General features: G+C 47.4%; 1 protein-coding gene across 5 annotated transcripts in view; it reads right to left on the bottom strand.

Moving 5' to 3' along the window:
- The window catches only part of RUSC2 (RUN and SH3 domain containing 2), a 52,714-nt gene extending 33,224 nt beyond the window's left edge, over positions 1–19,490 (bottom strand). For 2 of the 5 annotated variants that reach the window (XM_057431219.1, XM_057431218.1), the window contains exon 1: positions 3,195–3,461. The gene's annotated coding sequence lies outside the window, so the exon portion shown is untranslated. Of the gene's footprint in view, positions 1–3,194; positions 3,462–6,118; positions 6,367–17,360; positions 17,675–19,451 lie in introns of those variants that run through there. The other 3 variants (XM_057431216.1, XM_057431217.1, XM_057431215.1) reach the window with 3 other exon arrangements.
- Positions 19,491–22,044: the final 2,554 nt, after the last annotated feature.

Here is a 22,044-nt window from a genome sequence, read left to right as displayed (position 1 = left end):
GACATAAGTAAAATAGCATCTTTGGTGCTGTTTGGCAAGAAGAAAATCGAAGCTGCGGCAATCACAGGTTAGATAATACAGAGAAAAGAGGGTGCAGAAAAGGAAAAGAGCTTTATAAGTGGAAACCAATTCAGGAAGATGAATGCACTCCAGTCAGAAGGACAAGACATACTCGATCGCAGAACAATGAAAGAAGAGTTGCATGATCACAGCTGGCAACGGGGCTCTTGATAAAAATACCTGTGTGGGAAGAGAGGAGGGAAGGGAAGCTGTATGGCTGGTGAATAATAAGGATAAAGTCTGTACCTCTTCTAAAAGAGGAGGGGAAGTGACCCACATTAGATTTATCAGCCTGCCATTAGTACTACATAAGACTTTCAGAAAACATTGGAAAACAATAATAAGGCCAAGAAATAGATGAAAAATGGGGCAAAGCACAACACGGGGTTGGAAAAGGGAGGCTACTGTCTGGCTATCAGGATTAACACCAGAGTAAGATCTTGACTTATCAGACCGGAAGAAAATTCAGATCTCTGGGACAGAGAATTAGTTCTTTGTTTGTTATCACAGCCTCAGACACCTGAGAAGTGGTAATGGAGCTGCGGGCAGGTCATTCCTAAGTCCACAGCATCTTCTTCTGGGCCACCTGCATATTCTGCAATGCAGGTCCAGTGCATTTTGTCTTCAGCATTCTGCATTAATGCAGAGAGGAAGACACACAGCACCAACAGATCTCCTTCCTGTGAATCATGTCAGTTTGCTCCAGTCACCATAAGCTCTTGCCCATCTTTTAAGCATCTCAAGGTGGAGATTATCTGTGCACTCTCACTGCTTAACAGATGCTCCTGTAAGAGTGGTACCTACTAGCTAGGCACATCTGTATGTCCTGGGGCCTGTTCCCATCCCACACAGCAAAGGAGGCCGCATTACCTCCTTTGGTAAGCACTGTACCTGAAAACAGTACACAGTTTTTCTCTACACCCCAATACAAGTATGTGTATCCTTCATAGGTATGGAGGTATCCTCCTGTTGCATGTCCTGTCCTCCAGTCCGGAATGCACCATGCACAGAGGTGCTGCTCTGCAGCAGCACCACAAATGCAACCTGGGACACATCTGCAGGATCATATCCCACTCCCTCCTCCCATCAGGCTGTGTGGGACAGAGACCTGGAGACACAGAGAGACTTCCCAGGTCCCAAGCCAAGATAGGGATGAGAAGGAGCTGCAGTTCAGGGATCCCTGGGATGTTTGCAGGACATTGCACAGAGCTGTGAGAAGAATGCAATCTGTTCTGTGGTTTTGGTGGAAGCCCTCTCTTTCCCACTGACACCCTGCACTGAAATTCTGGGTTTATCTCCTTCCAGGAGAGCTTGCCACTCCATAGGGAGGAAGAGGGAGCAACCAAGAACCTGCAGCAGCGAAATGGTTCCTCCAAGAAAATTGCTGTATGAAAGGCTGTGCTGAGGATTGTTCCCTCCGCACTCCCCATGGGGTTGCACACAGCACTGACCATCTCAGGGAACACAGTGAGAGGCTGAAGAATGACAGTGCAAATGACACATTTGCATTCCCTGACAATGACAGCCCTGAATTTCCTCCTCTGTGCCCTCTACCACTGGTCTCTGACCCAACCCCCCCTTGCTCTGCAATGCCCCTCATGTCTGCCTCTTCAGCTCCACAGTCCTCTGCCAATCATTTAGTATTTTATCTACATTTTTCCTACTACCCCATTGCTCATTTTAAGTCTAAAGATGCTTTATCTGAATTATTCTTGGACATTGGCAAACTGCACAAAGTTTTTGTGAATAGTTTTGGCTTGCCAAACTCACTCTTTAGCAACATTGGTACACAAGGCTGCAGGTAGCTGGAGGTAAAAAAGCAGATCTCTACTTCCCCCATACTCCGCACACCTTTAAGACACCCATCAACCCAGACCCTCTACAATCTGTTCCTCAACAGCCAGTATTAGTGTAACTAGCATTAACACACGTTCTCCTCAAACACCTGCAACTGCAACCCTGCATGCTCAGCGTCTTCCACAACCCCAAAAGACTGCATCTGCTATTTGCTTATCTCTTTTGTTACCACATTCCTGTGTGTACATTCCACTACAGCCATGTCACTTTACCACATACACCAAAGTCTCATTCTTTTATACCTTTGCCTTATTGTTCTCACTGTCTGTCATCCTGAACATCGCCTCCCTAGCACCTATATCCCTATCCCACATATATCCTTCTCTTTGTTCAAGCCTGTCTCCCTTTGCATTTGCAGAGGCAGTTTGATGGAAGGATTTGTGCAGAGGGTGGGGGAGGGAAGAAAAAGGAAGGCGGGGAAGGAAAAGAGGGATTTGGATATAACAAGACCATGTAATTAAGCTCCAATAACTGGTACCCAGCCTGAACCCCTTATTTCAGTAATTAAAAGCAGAAATTCCTCCATTCCTAGATAACCTTTCTCATCCGATCTGTGAAAAGAGGCAGCGAGAAAGCATCCATTTACACAGACAGCACAGACACACCCTCTGCAACACAAAGGACTTCAGCCTGCACAGACCCCATGAATCTCTTAGCAGAAGAGCAGGGTTTTACCTGCCATGATATTTTAACCCAACACCTTTTCAGCAATTGATTTGCCGGTATTTAGGGGGAAAAAAAAGAAAAAGAATAAGAAAGCCAAAAGCCACACTGACAGCAGCCTTTCCTCTGTCTGTATCCTTTGTTCCTGGCTTTTCATGGAAGCGCTGTCTGTCAAAACAGCTTTTGAATTGCACACCAGCATCACTGCCAGGGATGCACAGAGAGCACGGTAGCCAGCGGGACCAAAACAATCCGTGTGGGCTTGGCTGTTATGGCAGGCACAATGGAGAGCTGTGCGATGGCATTGTCGGGGAAAGCACGACTCGCCTCTGCACAACCAGCCCTGGACGTGACAACCGCTATTTCATAGTTACAATGCACAAACACATATTCTGCGTATCAATACCAGCCTCCTCACTCGCTTGCATCCATTAGAATCCCAGCAGCTCCAAAGCAAAGCAGCCTCTAAGGAGACAAAGCAATCCTAAAATCCTTGTGCTTCATAGGGCAGCTGTCAATCTCTACAAAAACAAACCATCCACCATGCAGGACAACGAACGGTCTGAAAACCATCGGTACAACTAATGCCCACCCCAATTGTTTCTCCATCTCACCTTTCCACAGATGCTCCGTTCACTGTCTCACTGAATGCGCGCTGCTCCAGCACTTGGATTCCAGCAGCCTCGGTGCTCTACCACCAGGATGCTGTGGAAAACACAAAGCCAATTTTATTATTATTTATTTTTTTTATCTTTTTCTCACAGCTGCATCCCTGGCAATGCAGAGGGTCTGCGCAATCACATCCCCAGTGCTCCTGCTGCTGCTGTGACGTTGCTGCGTGTGAAGGAGCAAGCAAGCATGCCCACAGCACCACCGCTCCGGCTTGCAATCAGTCCCTGCAGAACCTCAGACAAGGCAGGGGATGGGAGGGAGCAGAGATGGAGAGGAGGGGAGGGTAAGTAGAGCTGGAAGATGGAGGATTGATTCTTACAGTAATTGGGGAATCAGGAAAGCAGCATGAGGAGAAATAAAAAGGCTAAAGCCTATGCAGTAGAGTAAAGCTGCAACATCTTACTCTGTGATAAGCCTGGGTTTCAGATGCTGTGTGGCTGCAAGCTGCCTGATCCCTTTGCAAAAGAAAGCAAAAGGAACTGGAGTGCTATGTTCCTACCACTGATAATGGCAGCTAGAATGCTTGGAGATAAAATGCTAGCCTCCAAAGCGGTGCATAGCAGGAGGATGGGAGGACTTAACTGAGAGACCAGGAAAACTGCAAGAAGCTTCTTGAAGCTTCTTTTACATTTCTGTAGTGCTTTACCCTAAAAAGCTTCATTAACAGTAACTGCACAGCATCCCTGAAACGTAGCCACCCCCAGAGCAAGATGCAAGCAACCACGTTTCCCTCAGTGCCAAACAAACCTGTCAGGGGCAGGATGTCTGCAGTCCCTGCTGTCACAGGGAATCTCAGATCAAGATCATAGAATCATAGAATCAACCAGGTTGGAAAAGGCCTTAAAGATCATCAAGTCCAACCATTACCCTAGGACTGCCAAGTCCACCACTGAAGCATGTCACTGAGGGCCTCATCTATATGGTTTGTGAACAGTTCCAGGGACAGAGATTCCACCACTGCCCTAGGTAGCCTGTTCAATGCCTGAGCACCCTTTTGGGGAAGAAACTTTTCCTTATATCCAACCTGAATCTCCCCTAAGGCCAATCCCAGCACTATTAACTACAGATTGTGCTGCCCATAACCTGGGCTGAGTCCCAGCATCTCTGCAAAGCAAACCGCAGCAGATCTTCCTTCTTGCAACAAGTGATTGCCACTTGCAAAGCCCAGGTTCTCTGCTATCATGGGCCATGTGAAAGGATTTTTCCATCATCCTCCTTTTACCAGAGGCAGGTGCAACATGTTCCATTGGCAAATCAGTGCAGGTCCTGGCAGCCTACAGTTAGCTTCACCAAGGGACACAGGTGTCCCTTGCTTTTCTACCATAGCTTGGGTATGGTCACACACCCCAGAAACTCAGCTGTGCTCCAGGCTGTGCCAGAAGAGACGTTTCTAGCACTGGAGCAGCTGACCTGAGACAACCATCTACTCACATTATTGCACTTTGCCACCTAAGCCCAGCTTCTACAGCCACTGCCCAGCCCTGAGCTAAGCAGAGCCCAGCAAGCAGAGCATCCACATTGGAAAAAACATCCCCTGTGAGCCCAAACCAAACCTCATCTCCTAAACCAAGGCTCCATGGGGAATGGGTAAGACAGAGAAGAGGTAAAAATGGCACACAGACACACAGTTCAACAAAATTGAGAGCTGTCCCATGCTTGATTACTTTGTGCTCTACTACACGGTTCACCCGAAGCAGCAACCAAATGAAACAAATACAAAAGCGCAGACAATACAACACTTTACAGAAGCTTGTGCCTCTGGATAGGCCACCATAAAAAGCTACGTGTTGTGGTTTAAACCCAGCAGGTAACTCAGAACCACTCAGAAACACTCTGGGTGGGATGGGGAGGAGAATCTAAAGGATGCAAACCCCACAGGTTGAGATCAGAGCAGTCCAGTAGCTAACATATAATATAAACCCACTACTAATAATAATGAGAAGGGAAACAACAAGTGGAGAGAATATAAAACTAAAAAGGGAAGGAGAAAAAAATCAATAAACACAAGTGAGGCTCACCACCCACCAACTGATACCCAGCCCGACCCAAGCAGTGATCTGTCCCTTCGGAGTAACTCCCCCCAGTTTCTATACTGGGCATGACGTGCTGTGGTATGGAATACCCCTTTGGCTACTTTGGGTCAGGGGTCCTGTCTCTGCTTCCTCCTGGCTTGGTGTGCCCCTCCTCACTAGCAGAGCCTGAGACTGAAAACTCATTGATCAGGGTAAACATTACTGAGCAACAACTAAAGCGTTGGTGTGTTACCAGCATTGTTGTCAGACTAAAGCCAAAAACACAGCACTGCACCAGCTACTAAGAAGGAGAAAAATGACTGTTACAGCCGAACCCAGGACACCACGCCAGAAAAATGTTAGACTCATTACTGGATGTGGCTGCCAATTGTCTTGGATCCCAAACCACTGAAAACCTTTAAAATCTCTCTTGAGTTAACACTCAGATCAGATTTCTGTCTGAAAACCCAGCAGCTGGTGGGTGGCTCCCACCAAAGGCTCCATAGGCAGGAGCCCAGGACTCACCCCAGTGCAGAGATCCAAGAAGAAAGGGCCTTGGGCTGGGTGTAGGCTGTGCAGTGTGTTCAGAATACACTAGAGCAGGACCACAGACCTGGCTCTGCTACTTACCTCCAAAACACTGGGAATGATCCCTCACCCCATCCCAAAGCCCAGGCTCCGCAGGTCCTTCACGACAGGTTGATGCATCTGCCCTATCTGTGGTATTCCACACTCCCCAGCCCACTGCCTGCCCTTCCTTGGATGCTCAGGAACCACACCATACAGACAGAAGACCACACCATTCAGGTAACAGGGACAAGCCCCAAGGGAGGATGCAGGATCAAGGGACCTACCTCCATGTCTGGCCATTACAGCAAGCAGAAAGCTAGTCGTGGCAGGTTCTGCTCCACTCAAGCTGCAGTAAATCAGACTATTTACTGTATTCCCATTAGTGTGCAGACCCTGGACCCCCGTATGGACAGTCCCATTGTATTGTCAGCGTTAATTAAGGCAGGCGCAAGCAGACGTCTCCGGCCCCTTCAGCTGGGGCAGTCGGGGAACAGCAGCGAGGAAGGAGACAGAGAGTCTCAGCTGTGGAGCTCTGTGCAGAACAAGGAGCGTTTGTTACCCAGGAGACTTGTTCCCACAGCAGAGAGGAGAATGGAAACTATTTCGGTGCCCTCCCCAGTCCTCCATGAGCATTGCCAATGCTGACGCCAGGAGGTATAAATGCTGGCAGGCTGAGTGCTTGCCTGCATCCCTGTCCCAGCCACAGGACACTGGCATTAACCAATTCATTGACAGCAGTGTAGCAGACACGCACACCAGAGCAGATGGAGTCAGGGGGCTGTTTTAAGAGCCAGACAAAGCAATGAGCAGAAAGGGAGCTCCCTGAGAAACTCTTTTATTTACATATCTGTTCCCAACATAAACGTTTATATCCTGATCCCCCAAACACATTCAGCATGTTCCTATGACCCCAAGCTGATGCAGCATTGCACCTCTGCAGCAAATACCCCTTTGCTGCATTGCCCACCTAGGATCTGTCCCTCTCAGCAACAGCAGTAAAATATGATGCGCTGTCTCAAACCTTCCTAGGTATAAAGAGATTACAGACGTTAATGAGGAAGAAAAAAGCACTTTCTTGAGGACTGTCTTCTAGGAGATGACTTCTCTTTGATCACAGAGATGAGTCAGTGTAAGAAGGGGAGCACGGCTGTCTCATGCAAGGAATAGAACAGGGATACTGCAGGCGGCTGGTGACTGCGCTCCTTAGAGAAGCAAGTTAAGGGATGTGGAGGTGCCAGAACATGTCTGCCTCAACAGTAAACAGGGGTCCCTGCTACTGTAGGGCCTGGAGAGGTAGGGAGAGGTGCTTCCCATGCACCCCACAGCTTGGCATGACAAAATTGCTTACGAAGCAATGTCAGCCTCATTACTCACAGACATCTCAGGTGTTGTGCAGGGGTATGAGAACTCAATGCACAACACATTCTCCCACCCACGAATTCCAGTAAGGAGGCACATTCCATTCCCAGTGTGGGGCTGCAGCAGAGCTCACCACTTTGGGAGAGCCCCATGTGCTGCACTGACATTGGACATGAGCTGTGCGAGTGCCTGGAGGCACTTGCTGGCATCAACCAAGACACATATAGACCATCTAGGTGGGAAAAAGGCCAGCACATTTCTATCTTGGCCTCGGGCTCCTTCCTTCATGTACCATGCAGGAGCTGGCTGCTAGGGTCAGCACACCCCCACATACAAGGATGAAGAAACCTTTTCACTTCTATTGACATCATACAGCAAAATCATCCTTCGGCAGCCCAAGCCTCCCACCTGTTTGCTGCAGAACTGCTCTGGTGATCCATGAGCTGGAAACAGCTTAGCCCCAGATGACAGCCAGCTGCCAGGGCTGTAGCTGTGACACCAAGCACTGGTCAGAAACAGGTCTTTAATTACTCATCATTGTCAGGCATGCTGTACAATCTGACCACCCTCACAACAGCCAGACAGCCCCAGGGCTGCTGCCTCTGCACCACAGCTCACAGCTATATGCCAGCACAGGGAGCTGCCTGCTATCTCCTCCTAAAAGGTATATGTTTTGACCTAGCCCTCATTACCTTCAGTGTGTCCATGCCTCTCAAGCAAAGAGAAACAGCAAGCTCATTGCCACAATCTGTGCCTTTACTTCTGCTATCTGCAGCATGAACATGCCTAAGCTACAGCTTCTGGCTGATCATGACCACCCCATTTGTAGCATGGTCACAGAAGGGAGGGACATCTTCACTCTTTCCCACATGCTGGAACACTCAAGAGCAAGGTAGGAATAGCTCAGTGCCATCCCACCTCACTCACTCATTGCTCGTGGCAGAAATCTGAATCCCCAAGACACGGCAACCCCACCTATTACCACTGAGTCCATTTCAGCCGTGCCACAGAGAGGGCTGTTGGTCAGAGCTGAACTAAGAGCATGGCTCTACCAAACTGGAGCAAGAGGGACCAGAACACAGAGGCCAACAGCAAAGCAGGAGATACTGAGAATGTTATAAAAATCCTCAGAAAGGAAAATAATTTCCCATCACTGCAAGCCCTGCCCTTCAAGGTCAATCAGCATCTCTCAAACACACAGAGATCAATACAGGCTGATCGTTACCAACATGTGCTTGACAACTTTTCTATTCAGTGGGAACAAATATAGGAGCTTTCGGGTGAAGGGCCAAAAAATCCAAGCAGATTGGTAAAAGTACATGTTGGGATAGCGGCAATGCCAGCTCTCAGTCCTCACACTTCCGCAAGGGATGACCAGCTAGTCCCCACTGAAACAGCCTTTCAAGAGCATCTGAGAAGCACAGTAGTCTGTGGGAATATGCTGGTTGCAAACATGTTCACAACAGCAGGATTCACTAACCCCCCATGATGATCCTGTCCCAGTCAGCCCTGCCTGCTGCCCGTAACAGCAGTACTGATTTCTTCAGGACTAGGGCTTGAAAAGAAGAAGTTGCTGCTGTTTTTTTCCCCAGGTTGGTCATGTCTTGTTGCTTACTAACTGCCTTCTAGCAGAATTAATTCCTTAAATTTGTTCCTTTGATGTTTAAGAACATTCTCTAAATTTCCAACTTATCCATGCACATCTCACCCCTATTCACTCATGTTCCAAAAATGAGCTTTAACGTCAGTGTTTACCCAGCCTGTGTTTTAAGTTATATCATTTGAGTTCTTAAATCATTTCATATTAGGTAGGCTCTCCAGTTCTTTGATCATACACATCCTTTCTCTGGACCTGACCCAGTTTGCATACAGCCTTCAGAAAGCAACTGGAAATGTACACAGCCTTTTAAGCAAGGTCTCACTGTGCCTTAATACGCTAAAATTTCTCCATCTCTGCTATAAATACTTTTTCCAATGTGTCACATTGGATGACATTTATATTTTTCATGGCTGCATCATACTGGATGCTTACAATTTTCCTGTGCAGCACTGATAAACCCTGGCTTTCTCTCTGTCTCTCTCTTTTCCCAGTAAGCTCCCAGCTGGAGCTGCACTTTTTGCCCACTTCTGATGCACACAACCACCTAATTTTGAGCTATCCAGTTCTCATTTGTATTATTCCTTAAGGACATCTCAGCTCTTCCCGCTGAATAATCCTCAACTGCCTCTGATGATGCTTCATTGCTTTATGTCTTAAGGAACCATCACTAGTATAATCTTACTTTTTACTGCTCAGAGCACTGTCTAATGTATCAGATAGCTTCCATTTCGAGACTACTCTCCTCCAACAATTTCCCTTCACACCAGTAGTTCCTCTTTCAACATTCCTGTTATCTTCCTGCAGTCTGTTTACTGCTTCTTGGTTTTCAAGCGTAGTATGGATGCAAGAAGCTCATGTTGGTTCAAGGGGAGGCAGGGCAAGCACTTGAGGGATCCATTTCAGCTCACTAAAGGGATAAAATAAATAGACTTAGCAAATCCCCTGGAAAAAAATTACTAAGATATGATACCTGTTTGCCCTGCTGCCCCTCTTCCCTAGACGACCACCAGTAAGCAACATATTTTGGCAAAACCATACTGAGCAAGGTGGTTCCTCCATCCCAGTCACTACCTTAATTTCTACCCAAAGGTCTAATCCTTCCTATTGCTAGTGGCTGATGCCTCACTGCCCAGGAACAGAGGCTTTCACAAGCTCCATAAAAAGTCACAACTACCAGATAGGGCTAGTGCTGGCAAGGCTCCCCAACAGGGCTGGGCTGAGTTCCACATACCTCTACAATACTGTGAGATATCTATGGGAAAACCAAACCCAGCCCACAACCACCTGCCTGTCTCCAGTCCCTTCCAGCCCAGGATTCTATTATGGTTGTACTCTTTCTCTAGGAAAGTGCTGCTATGAACATTTTACACCAGGAGACTGTGGCAATAAGGAGATGTGAATCACTCAGAAGACTGGGAAAGGGACAAGTGTTCCTACAACCCTGGCGCCATCTTTTAGCCCTAACACTTGGTACTGCCAAAGCAAGAGCACAAAGAAATAGCTGAACATTTTTAGGCAGAGGGAGATCAGGACAAAAAAGAAACAGAGCAGCTCCTGAGTCATGCCTGAAATCTCAGCTTCAATCTGATAACCTGAGCTCATGAAGCTGTATGGAAAACCTTAAATTAAAGAGACCTGGACATAACTGATCCAGACTGAGATTTCAGAGTGTCTGTAGCAAGAGCTCAGCTCTAAGACCAACTCTGTTTCTTCAAGCACTCACACAGGTATTGATGATATGCCGAGTGGGAATACAGACTCTTTCACCAAGGAAAGACTTGGCAAAAGGAGCAGAAACGGTGTTATGACAAAAAAGATACACCTTCTGTGGCAATCAATTGGTCTGAGCAGCCCATGGCAACAGTGGTATTAAGGTGTTACTGGCTTCACTTCTATTAGAATTGGCTTCCAAAATGACATCAATGCTACACAGCACAACTTACCTAAACTATAATTTTCATCATAATTTATTAGTTCCCCAGTGCCAAAAGGAAAGCCTTGAGTTGCCACATTACATACTATATTTGAGCTGCTGGATTTGGCAGCCACAGTTCTGTATTCACTGTTTTGTATTTTGACCTCAAATAAAAACCATGTATTTCCAACTAAGCAGCTGAAAAGCTGCCATGCTGAGCTGAATCTGCAGCCATGAAATGGTTCACGGTTTATATGCTAAGCACAACCACATACTCCTGTGTACATAGCACACGCTGCTCAAGGAAGGTGACTGCTCATGTTTCCCATGATGTACACCAAAGTGACATTCCATTTCCACTCCAGGGGCTGAATCAAAGTGAGGCTGACTGCACAGCAAACAAGCCTCAGCTCACAGGGACTGCAATGGAAGGGATGCAGCACAAAAGGGGAAAGCAGAGGAGAAGGAAAACATCACTGTTGGACACAGAAGAGGCCACATCCAAGAACGGAGAAGGCCTCCTGCCCTCCTGCTTCAGCACTGAGTCATAAATATTCCAGTTTTCCAAGGCAACAGCAAGCATGAAAACTGCTCTGTATTCCAAGTTGAAACCCACACTCGCCCCTCTCTCCATGCCAAAGTACTTCCTTGCCATCCCTGCTCAGAGAAACAGGAGAAGTCAAGCAGTGAGATCTGTCATCTTGCCACAGAGTGGGCTCCCAGCAGACCTTCCTACTCTCAAACACCCCCACCTTTGCAACGAAGCCCAGGCAGCACATAACACCAGCTGATGTATTAGAGACATGTGATATTAATTATGACTGTTTGTACTGATTTTCCCCAAGTTTTTCCATTTACCACCCAAATGCGACACACAGTGATGGTCTGCAGTGCTACCTGGCTCCAGATAGCTACGTTTCAGTGACAGATAAAGCAATGTCTAGACAGCTTGTTCTTCTCTGATTAAAAAAGACTATTGAAGGCACACTCGAAAAACACCCACTTAGCAGCAGTTCTACAGCCCAGTATTGGCAGGCACAGGACTCCAGTGCCACCCAAGAAACTGCCTGTGCTCCTGAGCACCCACATCCCAGTAGGCACATAGAAAAGCTGCAGAGGGAAGAGAAAAAAGACTGCTGAAAATTCATTCTAAAAAGCCTCTGTAATGGAGGCTTGTAACTAATCGTTGGAGACCCCGTCCACCCTTTGTTCATCTAGTCTGCTGGCTTGCAGATGAAGCAGCTGTTTTATACCTTTCATCTGTATTGTCTGCAGTACCAGTACTGTTAGCTGAAGGTATAAAGTCTATACATAAACACCAAATTGACATAAATTATGATCATTACCATGACACCTCACACAGCACAGGTTGCACATCCCCACCCATAATCATCATGCATGACCTGCTCATTCAGAAGGGATCTGTGGTTACTGCAGATCACAGGCTGAACTTGAGTAATAATGGCATTTTGCTTTGAAGCAGACAAACAGTATGTAGGCCTGTATGAACAGGCATGTCATATGCAAGACATGGAGTAATCCTTCTTCTCTGCCCAGCCCTGGCACATGCCTCATGGACATGTCCTACATGGACAAGCTGGTGGGAGTTCAAACAGAGTGAGGAAAACCAGAAAGGAGTAAATTGCAAAGCAAGCGGGTTAGTTCTCTGTAGAGAGCTAGAGGGTAGATTAAAGTAGTTCTGAAATGTATAAAAGGCTGCTGCCCTGAGCAAGTAATAAGCTGTACTCCATATCCTCAACAACAGAAATATGCTCCCTGAGGAGCAGCCAGGGAAGTCTTGGTTAGACATCATATATAACAGATAAAACTAGACATTCTTTATTCCACAAATAAAACACAGCACTCAGGAGGTAAAACTGGTTTTCTCAATATTTTCCATGGTCTCGTCTGCCTCAAATGCTCTTTGCATACTTATCTAGAGGCAGGCATTCCTGTTAATTTTCACAGGCCCTTAGTGTCAGAAATTGGGAACTATTTCTTTCTCTGGCTTTGCCACCAAACAAATGTCCATCTTAGAGTTTTGGCCAGCCCAGTGTGCCGTGGCATCAGGAGACACCAACAGAGGGAAGGAACTAGACTGCTAAGATGAAGGATGCAGCAGAGATAATGTCCTAATCACTGGGAGCTTCTAGAGAGATGAAATGAAGAAACACAAGGAATAGTGTAGCCCGAGTCCACTATGCCTGGATCAGGGAACTATAATTACATGGCTTCTGGGGGTTTTATTCTCATATGATTTCTGTTTGACTCAGAGGAGCAGGAAGCCTCTAATGCAGGATTAAAAGCTGAGAGCAGTTTATTATGTGAGGCAGAATACCTGAAGAAACAGAAGCATGCTCCTGGATAGCCTGAGAATGGAAAAGCATCCTGTGCCAGGTGATCCAATAGCTAATCCACCTGGCTGCTAAAAGCATAATCCAGGTTGTTTGTTTGGGTTTGTTTCCTAAATGGAATATGCTTAGCATCAGCTTTCAGCCAGAGGATTCACCCTCCTTTCATCCACTGCAGCAAAGAGACTTTTTCTCATTAATTTGATCTTATTGAAGATGATCCTTGACCACAGCTGAGAACCTTTCTAAGTTTGTCTCTGGTTATTATTAACCTATTCCCATCTAACAGAGCAGGCTGTCCCGGACCATCCGTTACCTGTACTTGAGGTCTCCATGTCAGGTCAGCCTATGATTAAACAACCTTTTGGCTTGACGTGCTTATCAGTGTACGCTTAATTGGCAAGAAGAGCCCAATTTGCAGCACCTAGCTGCCAGGCAACCAGCTGTACAAGGTCTACCTCCTCCAAAAGACATGTTCAAACAACAGGCAGACATCCCGTATGCAGGCTGGCACACAGAGCCAGAGATGGGAAGTATATGCCTGTTGATTGTGTGCAACAGTCTTGCTCAGACTGGAGATAGACCAACAGTGAAATAAATGCTACAGGGATAAAGTGGATCCATGTGCAGGAGAAAATCCTGCCATGACCTTTAAAACAGAAAAGAAAAGCTGGCAGAGGCAATGTCCAGGCACCAGTGATGAGGAAGGCCAGGAAGGCAAAACAGGTCACTGGAGATGCCTGACAAACACACCAAGCTTAGACTGATTTGAACAGACTGAAACAGGGCCCAGCCTTGTGTGGAGCAGATGAAAGGGCTGGGCACAGCTCTTCATGGGTTCCCCATAGAAACATCTCAGCACTTGAGGAACTGCTGGGAACCATTCTGTGGGGCTATGGCGCCGCACAGAAGGTTACTGAGAAACATCCAGCAAAGAGGTACTTAAAGACAACAACAAGGTCATGTGCCTCTATACACTCCAAACACATTTCAGTCAGGGGAACGAGAATATGCAAGGGTGGAAAGAGCCCTTAAAGAGCCCTCAGGAGCTCTGTGGTTTATGATACACAGAGCATTTGCTCAGGCCTAATAGTAAGCAGCAATGATGATGACTCAGAGCTCCTTTGTTGCCTGGACATGTCAGAGGAACAGAGGAACAGGAAGCCTCTGATGAAGGACTGATTGCCCAGAGCATATTCCTGGAAAAACAGAAACATGTTTTCCATCTCCATGACATATTTCCATCTCAGGACAACTCTGAAATCTGTGCTTTCAGTACACACTCAAGAAAGCACTCCAAAACCAACGCGTGCATCTTGACACACAGCAAAAAGCTGGGATGTGGAGAAGGTCTGAGCATGTGAGATACAATTGTCCAAGTCAGAAGACGAGCAACTACTCTCATTCTCTGTGCAATGGCTGGAGAAAACCCTTGGTCATGGTGTTCTAATGGGACTTGCTCTCCACCCCTGGGAACATCTGGCAGAATTAGTAATCCCGTATCAGAGGAGGTGAAGCATGAAGTGACAAACAGCACTTGTGACCTTTCTAGCAATTTCTGCATGCCTGCTGCTTTCACAGCAACTTTCTGTATCAGCCTAAAATAAATCCAGTGCTCTGAAAGTAAAGTACTCTGAGATTGCAGAAGCATCTGGCTCTTTTCTACAAAGCCAGAAACTAGCACAGCTGTACTTGGGGATGCAAATGTGGAGGCCAAGGAGCTATAGAGCTGTAGTCCTGAACCCCAGCATCTGAAAGAGAAGTGAGGTCTTCAATGTCCACGACACTTCTGCTTTCCATTCAGGGCAAATAGGTAAGAGTAAGCACTGTCCCTGGGTTTGTAACCAGGAGAAATCTCATCTGTTTTCATTTTCATCCATGTGCAATGCTCCATGTATTAACAGCAATGGGCACTCCACTCCTGTAGGGGTTAACTTTTACATCCCATGTTAGGCCAGGCAAAAGTGGAGCCACATCATCTATCTGCAGGAAGGAGCATCTCAGTCTTCAGATGAGGTTTTTTGACCTTGAACTCTCCAAGAAGCATTTCTGTGAGCTCTGGGCTCCATACAGTGAACACAAGGACTCAATGGGGTCTGTGCTTTCCAGTAGAATCTGCTGTTTTCCAGCACACAGCAGGGGCTGATGCTGCAGCACCATGAGAGTAGCTGAATTGCATACTTAGCACAGGGCTTGGCCAACAACAGGCAAAACCCAGCCTGAGGGAAACAAACTGCAGCTTCCAGCTCCTCAAATGGTGTGATCTGGTTTTCAGCTACAGGCACTGACCACAACATGAAAAAGGCAGAATTCTGGAATAACTTTTGTGTTTATATGGATAACAAGAAACATCTAGAGCTATACTTGTTAATTCAACATACAGATTTAATATGCCTTCAACAACAAATAATCTCCGGCTACCAGCCCTTGGGATAAACCTAACACAGGGCCAGAACCCCCAAATGTGCCATTGCTATAGCCCAAGACTTTTCAGCAAAGCAGGTAGCTCTGACCACCAGCATGGAGCTGGCAGAGGCTGGATTAAAGCTCAGGTTAGCCCCTCCTGGGATTTCCTGTATCTGTCATTAGACAAGTGATAACACTCAGGAAAGCTCAGTAGCAAATAACCTAACCAGAAGTGAAAGTCATCACATCCTCTTGGTGACCAGCACATCTGCTGAACCTGAGGGTCAGTGTCCTCTGTGGTCAGCAGGGCAGCAAGAAGAGGAAAACATGGGGAGCTCTGCTGGGTCCCCTCCTGCTGCCCCCTCCCAAGGGTCCAAGTCTGCTTTCTATGGAAGATTCCCAACACTTTGGCTGAAACGACGCCAGCATTTGGGCAGGGCTTGGTGATATTTTTAACACTTGCTCACATAACTCTTTGGATGAATCCTGGGAAGAGCTTGCCACCAAAATAGTATACTGTGGGCACTATTTATACACCCACTGGCAGCACAGTAGGATATGCTTAGAGGGAAAGCTAGAGGACCCCCTTCCCTCCTTGCAGCTTAGCAACTAGGAATATACAGGGGTCCCTAAACATGGTTTGTTGTTTGGGCTAGTCTTCACAAGTGAACCATCACCTGTAAAAGGCCAGGTATCCTCATCTGTGCTGTTTAAGGCACTCTTGTCCACACAGCAGGGAAGCCCAAGTACAGCAAGCTTGGGGGTGATAGAACAGGTTCAAACTTAAACAGGGGAAATTTAGATTAGATATAAGGAGGAAGTTCTTTACTGTAAGGGTGGTGAGGCACTGGAATGGGCTGGGCAGGGAGGTTGTGAATGCTCATCCCTGGCAGTGTTCGAGGCCAGGTTGAACAGAGCCTTGGGTGTCATGGTTTAGTGTGAGGTGTCCCTGCCCATGGCAGGGGACTGGAACTGAATGATCTTAAGGTCCTTTCCAACCCTAGCTATTCTATGATTCTATGATGGCTGTGTGTAAAGGGGCAGGCACATCCCAGCTGCTGTGGGCTAAAAAAGGAACAGTTTTGCCTAAACACCTGCCGAGTCAGAAGAAAATGCTGCTGCCCTCCTGTTTTATCTATCCTTGGCTATTGCAGCAAGAGGTAGGGTTTCTTGGTCATCACCTCTTTTCCCTACACAGCCCCAGTAAAGGTGTGCAGTGACAGGGGAAGGTGAGGTTTGCTGGAAAGAAACCACCAGACCAACAAGACTGACTGTCCTTCATCCCTAGGGACAACAGCAGCTTCAGGCCTTTACATATGAGAACAGCTTGCCCTAAGGGACGGGAGGAGGAAAAACAAACACCATTTTGAGACTATCCATGGAAAGGAAGCTCTTCCCCTGTCTAATCTCCTGGGATAAAAATAATTCTCTAAAGCCATTTCCATGCCTGTTGAGCTTCCTTGATTTTTGTCTTGCTTGAGCTTCTTCTCCCTCCTATTTTAGCCCAAGACACATTCAGACTGCTGTCTAGTTTCTTGTCTTCTGAAGACATGAAGGCTGATGAAGCAGGTGATGTGACCTGGAGAACATGCACAGGATGCTGAATGAGAGCTGAGACAAACAGGCTCTGGAGCCCTCAGCACACAGCATCCTGGGGTAGAAAGGGAGCCAGAGTTTTGTTTTCGGATGTGTAGGTAAAAAGAAAAAGGGTATACGCATTTTCTTCCCATGTAATAGCGGCTACAGCCCGCACAGCACACTGACTGTTCCCCAGAGCTACAGAACAATGCAGAACAAAACCACATGCACACCACTCATTGGAACATGCTTTCTAGGCAGGGGCAGGGCTGGCCACATTACTTTTAGCAGAACAAATGGAAGGGATCATCTCCTACCTTGCCAGATACAATCTCCCCTGACGGTGGGCTCAGCTCACTGCAGCTGGAAGCCGGGTGCCGCAGCAATAGCCTGAGAGCCGCAGGAAGAATACAGCATGCAGAGCCGGCGATAATCCAAAGCAAAACCCGCTTGTCCCCGTGCCGGCTCAGGGATCAGCGAGCCGTGCTGCGGGGAGCCTCTGCAGGCAGCTCCACCGCTGCTGCAGGATGGCAGGAGGCAGGCAACATGACAAGGCACTTCTTCCAAACAGGAGCTGGCTGCGGGTTCCCTCCTGCTGCCAGTCACCTGCCTGTCCTCGGGTACGGCAGTGCCAGGGTGCTGGTCCCACTCACCGTGCTTGTGGTCGGGGGGGAAAGACAGGGCTGCGGGCAATGCAAGGGCCAGATTACTGATGAGAGCCCCAGTGTGTAAATACAGATGCAGTGTGGAGAGGACTATGGCAGAAATGCAGCTCGTGTTACAGCGAGCCATTTACAGCACGCTCAGAAAGAAGCGAGCGTGATGGGGCTGTGCTCCATGGCCTGCCCGTGCAGGCAGGGGGGTTGCAGGGCTGCAAGGGGAAGCCATCGGGTGAAGTGGCCACTAGTGATGGGAGACACCCCAGCTTTGCACCCTCCATACACAGCACATGGTAGCAATAATGCAGACCTATGTATTCTCCATCCTTCGCCCCACCTGGGACAGCCACAGCCCTGCCCAGCTGCGGCACATAATGCTAAGCAGCCCATCATCCCTGAGAGAAAGGCTGATCACAGCATTGCTCCATCTGAGAATACGTGTGACACAGAAGCAGGAGACCATTCTCATTGTTCAGGCCCTCTACCCATGCTTGGGGGCTCCACATTCTTGGGACTTACCTTTTCTCTCCAGTTCTCTGTCTTTGGCACCTCCTTCTTTCCCTAGGATTCTTCTTTCCCTGCCATTTAAGGATAATTTAGAAGCTGTATCACAACTGCATTTACACCAAATAATGAAGATAGGGGGTAGGGAACTATCTTGGCAAAGCACCAATGTGTCAAAGGGTTTGGGGACATTGACTCCATTTGTGCCCACAACTGGAGCCAGCAGTAGAGTCGTTTCACAGGTTTCAGCCACTGCCTGTTAAACGAGAACTGAAAGACCTCAGCAGAGACTGAGAAGGAGCTGTTCCAGGATGCATACCACAGCAGGCATAGCCTATTTTCAGTAAGCGTGGTGCCAGACAGGCATAAAGCTCACACCAGGGACTTGTGGGTACAATCAGTGACAAAGAACAAGGACTTCATGCGGCTACGAAGCAACTGATGTCTGTTCTGTAGAAGCTTGGGGGGTGTGTGTGTGGTGTGTATGTGTGTGCTCCTTTGAAAGATGTACTGCCAAGCCTCAGGGGTTTGAAAACAGTTGACTTAGGCCAATTGCATCAGTGAGTGCTGTTAAAAACCTACCTATCAGGGAAGTACACGGACATCAAAGTAATAGGTATATATGTCCTAGTGATACCTACCTGAGGGGTGAAGCAACTTCTAAGTTGCTTCTGCAGCCAAACTGGTCTCAGCCAGGGAATGGCTAACCAGCAGATGATCCCAAAGGGTCTGGAAACCATTCACAACGTCCCACGGCTCAAACGAGGCAGTAGAGAGTGCTTAGATCAAGGCAGCAATAAGGCTCACCACGTCTGCAGCGACAGTAATCCTGTCAAAGCACAAGTGACAGCCCTGTGACAGCCTCCTAGAAGCACGGCATTGACCCTGGCTGTGGAGCCCTGTCTATAAGCTCTCCCCTGTGCTTTCTGATCACACCTGGAGAGATGGATGAAAGTGATACCCAGAGAAAATGGGGTTTAGCAATCTGTACAGCCTGCGCTCATCTCAGTTTGGGAGCTGCTCTTTCTTACAAGCACTGTCCCACCTCAGTCTGACCCACTGCTCATGTTCATCATTTGCTGGAAGAATCCAGACATTACAGGAGAGGATGGGCACAGTCAGCAGCCCTTCATGGGAGTTTGCTTTTCCAGCTCAGCTGCATAAAACTTCCAGCAGACCACATCCCTTTTCGCTCCCTCAGTTTCGCTGTTTCCCCCGCTGTGAAATAAGGAACATGACACTTACCAAGCTGCTGCAGATGTTATAAAGTTAACTTCATTACTGGATGCTGTCAGCCTGTGAACAGTACCGAGCATTCTGCGAGGCTCCTTTTCCACCCATAAAGCGGAGACTCCTTGTGGCTTCCCCAGGCATACAACTGCTGCCTGCAGTTTTCGTCACCCTCAGCACGGCAGGTATGCTGCAAAGGCAGGGACCCCCATTACCTGCAACAGCAGGACCTTTGGTCCCTCTACCAGCTGCATCCAGGCCATCTGCCAGGCAGGAATGCAATGCACCAGCCTCAGCTGAGCTGTCAAGGCAGCGGAAGGGCTGGGGTTGCACTGCTCTGGAATTCCAGCTACGCACAAACACCCATCAGCCTGCACCAGGAATGACTCCTCCCTGCCCCGGACAGGGCTGAATCACTGGAAATACAAAAACAACGATGAGGTCACGTTCCCAGAGCAAAAAACTGGAGCCAGATATAGCTGCATGGAGAAGCGTGCTAAAAAGGGACTCGGTGTGCAGGCTGGGGGCTCTGGCAGACAGGCACCCCAGCATTTGTCTCGTTTAAAAACAGCTTGAGGCTGCCAGGAGACTTCTTTTCTCTCTGCAGGGAACTGGGCAGCACAACAGGGGCTTTAAACTCTTTAATCATCCTATTGAAAGAGGCACAAACGTTAGAGCTTGTGAGTGTATAGACTTGGGTTCACGGAAAAAGGCGGAGGTAGAATGATTCAAATCCAGATGACTGGATTCAAATCCAGTGTTCCCAAAATCTCACTGTGTTACCATTCTCGCTCTTAAGCAGTTAAAAACCCCCTGCTGCAAGCTGAACGGCAGACAAAAAACATAAAGCCATTATTGTCCGGCCAGCTTCCACAGAAAAAGAACGTTGGTTTGATGAGTTTTCAACAGGGTGAGCAACAAATAACAGTCCTACTAGTGCTCCTAGAATGAGAATCTAAGCCACTTCATTTCCAGTAAATAGACTTTTCAGGGCAGTGCCTTTCCCAGTTCTCGGCGGAGGGAGACTGGAGACATTCTGCTATTTAGCCTGTGAAGGAAATTGCAACATAGGACTTGGAAAGGACAGCGGAATTCACAACATCCTGCTCTTTCCCCTCTCCATAGGACAAGACATTTGGATGGATAACAGTAACACCCACAGTTATATGAAGAAGAGGGTCTGAGAATGCAGATTTTGTTCCATTAGGATATAAACTAAATCAGAAGCCAAGGGGGAGCAAATGCAGGACCAGACAGCTAACACCAGGCATCTCATCTGACTGGCTGGGCAGTAGTCATTGAGCTGACATACTCTGCAACAACCACAACTGTGTATAGCACAGTGAGCTTGGGCTATGCTCCACCAGTCCCTTTCTCCTTCAAGTGCTCCCAGATTTGCTGATAAAATGTATAAGAAAATCTGTGACCTGTGTGTAACTCCCACAGGAGACCCATTAGACCAGAAGTGCCCAAAACCGAATCAGTTCATTCTTACCCCACTGTTTTACCCCACTGTTTGAGCACATTCTGGTAACAAGAACCACCATACTGGGCCACACCAAGAATTCTTCTCATCTAGTGCTCTATACTAGACATTTTGGCACCAGCATATTCATATCACAGAGCATGGACTGATCTCTCCTAAGGCCATACTCTTCCAGACTGCAACAATCAGCAGCCAAGGAGCTTCTAGAGCTGGAGGTTGCATACTGAGCACCATGTTTAGCAACGTCTGAAATGCACCCCTGCCATTGAGGTGTCTGGTTCCTTCTGGAATCTGTGTGTATTTTCAGCCTCCATGCCATCTCGTAGCAACATGTTCTGCAAATCAACTGTGTTGAAAAAGGACTTCCTTAACCTCTTCCCTGATACATAATTTCGTTGGATGTGCTTCCTCTGTGCTTTGAGAAATATCAAAGTTGAGTAAGGTCAGTCCTTACCCAACTTCACCCCACTGTATGCTATTTTATAGGCCTTTGCACTTTCCCACTATCATCTACTTCTTGTTTAATCTCTCTTCCTGCAGAAGCTATCAGAGTCCCCTACTCATCCTCATTCTCTTTTTCTGTATCATGTCCAGGTCTATGTCATTTTTTTTTGAGAGAGAATGACCAGACTTTATGTGGTACTCAATATCCAGTCACAACATGGTTGCATACCTAAGATTACAAGAATATATTCCAGCATTTTTTTATTTATTCTTTATTTCCATGTCTGAGGTCTGACTTTTTGGCTACAGCTGAATACTGAGCTGATGTGCTCTGATAATGATCCACAATGACTCCAAAGGGCTTCTTGTGGGCAGTGAGAAACTGTTCACAAATGGCCATTACATGTGGCATTTACCAGCAAGGAGTCCTATTTGCTGTTTTACCATGCTAATAGCTTTGCAAGTTACTCCTGTAATTCTTCAGGTAGTTTTTAAACTGACTGCGTTGACTTAGACTCGTCAGAATATTATAGTCCTCATTCCAAACCACAGCTTAATGTATTGCACAGAGGTCTCTGCAGGACCCAGGCACTGCAGGTATCAGAGCTTTGCTGGATTGCAAAGCATGACATTTGGCAAGGAGTGCTCTAAGCACAGTGACCAGGAATGCCCCATCTC

Source organism: Pezoporus wallicus, unplaced genomic scaffold, assembly GCF_028554395.1.
Source record: "Pezoporus wallicus isolate ANWC-B61680 ecotype Strahan unplaced genomic scaffold, APGP_CSIRO_Pwel_v1 contig_12129, whole genome shotgun sequence".
NCBI classification, from domain to species: Eukaryota; Metazoa; Chordata; class Aves; order Psittaciformes; family Psittacidae; genus Pezoporus; species Pezoporus wallicus.
Note: the sequence above shows the minus strand (reverse complement) of the source record. Positions and strands in the feature narration are given on the sequence as shown.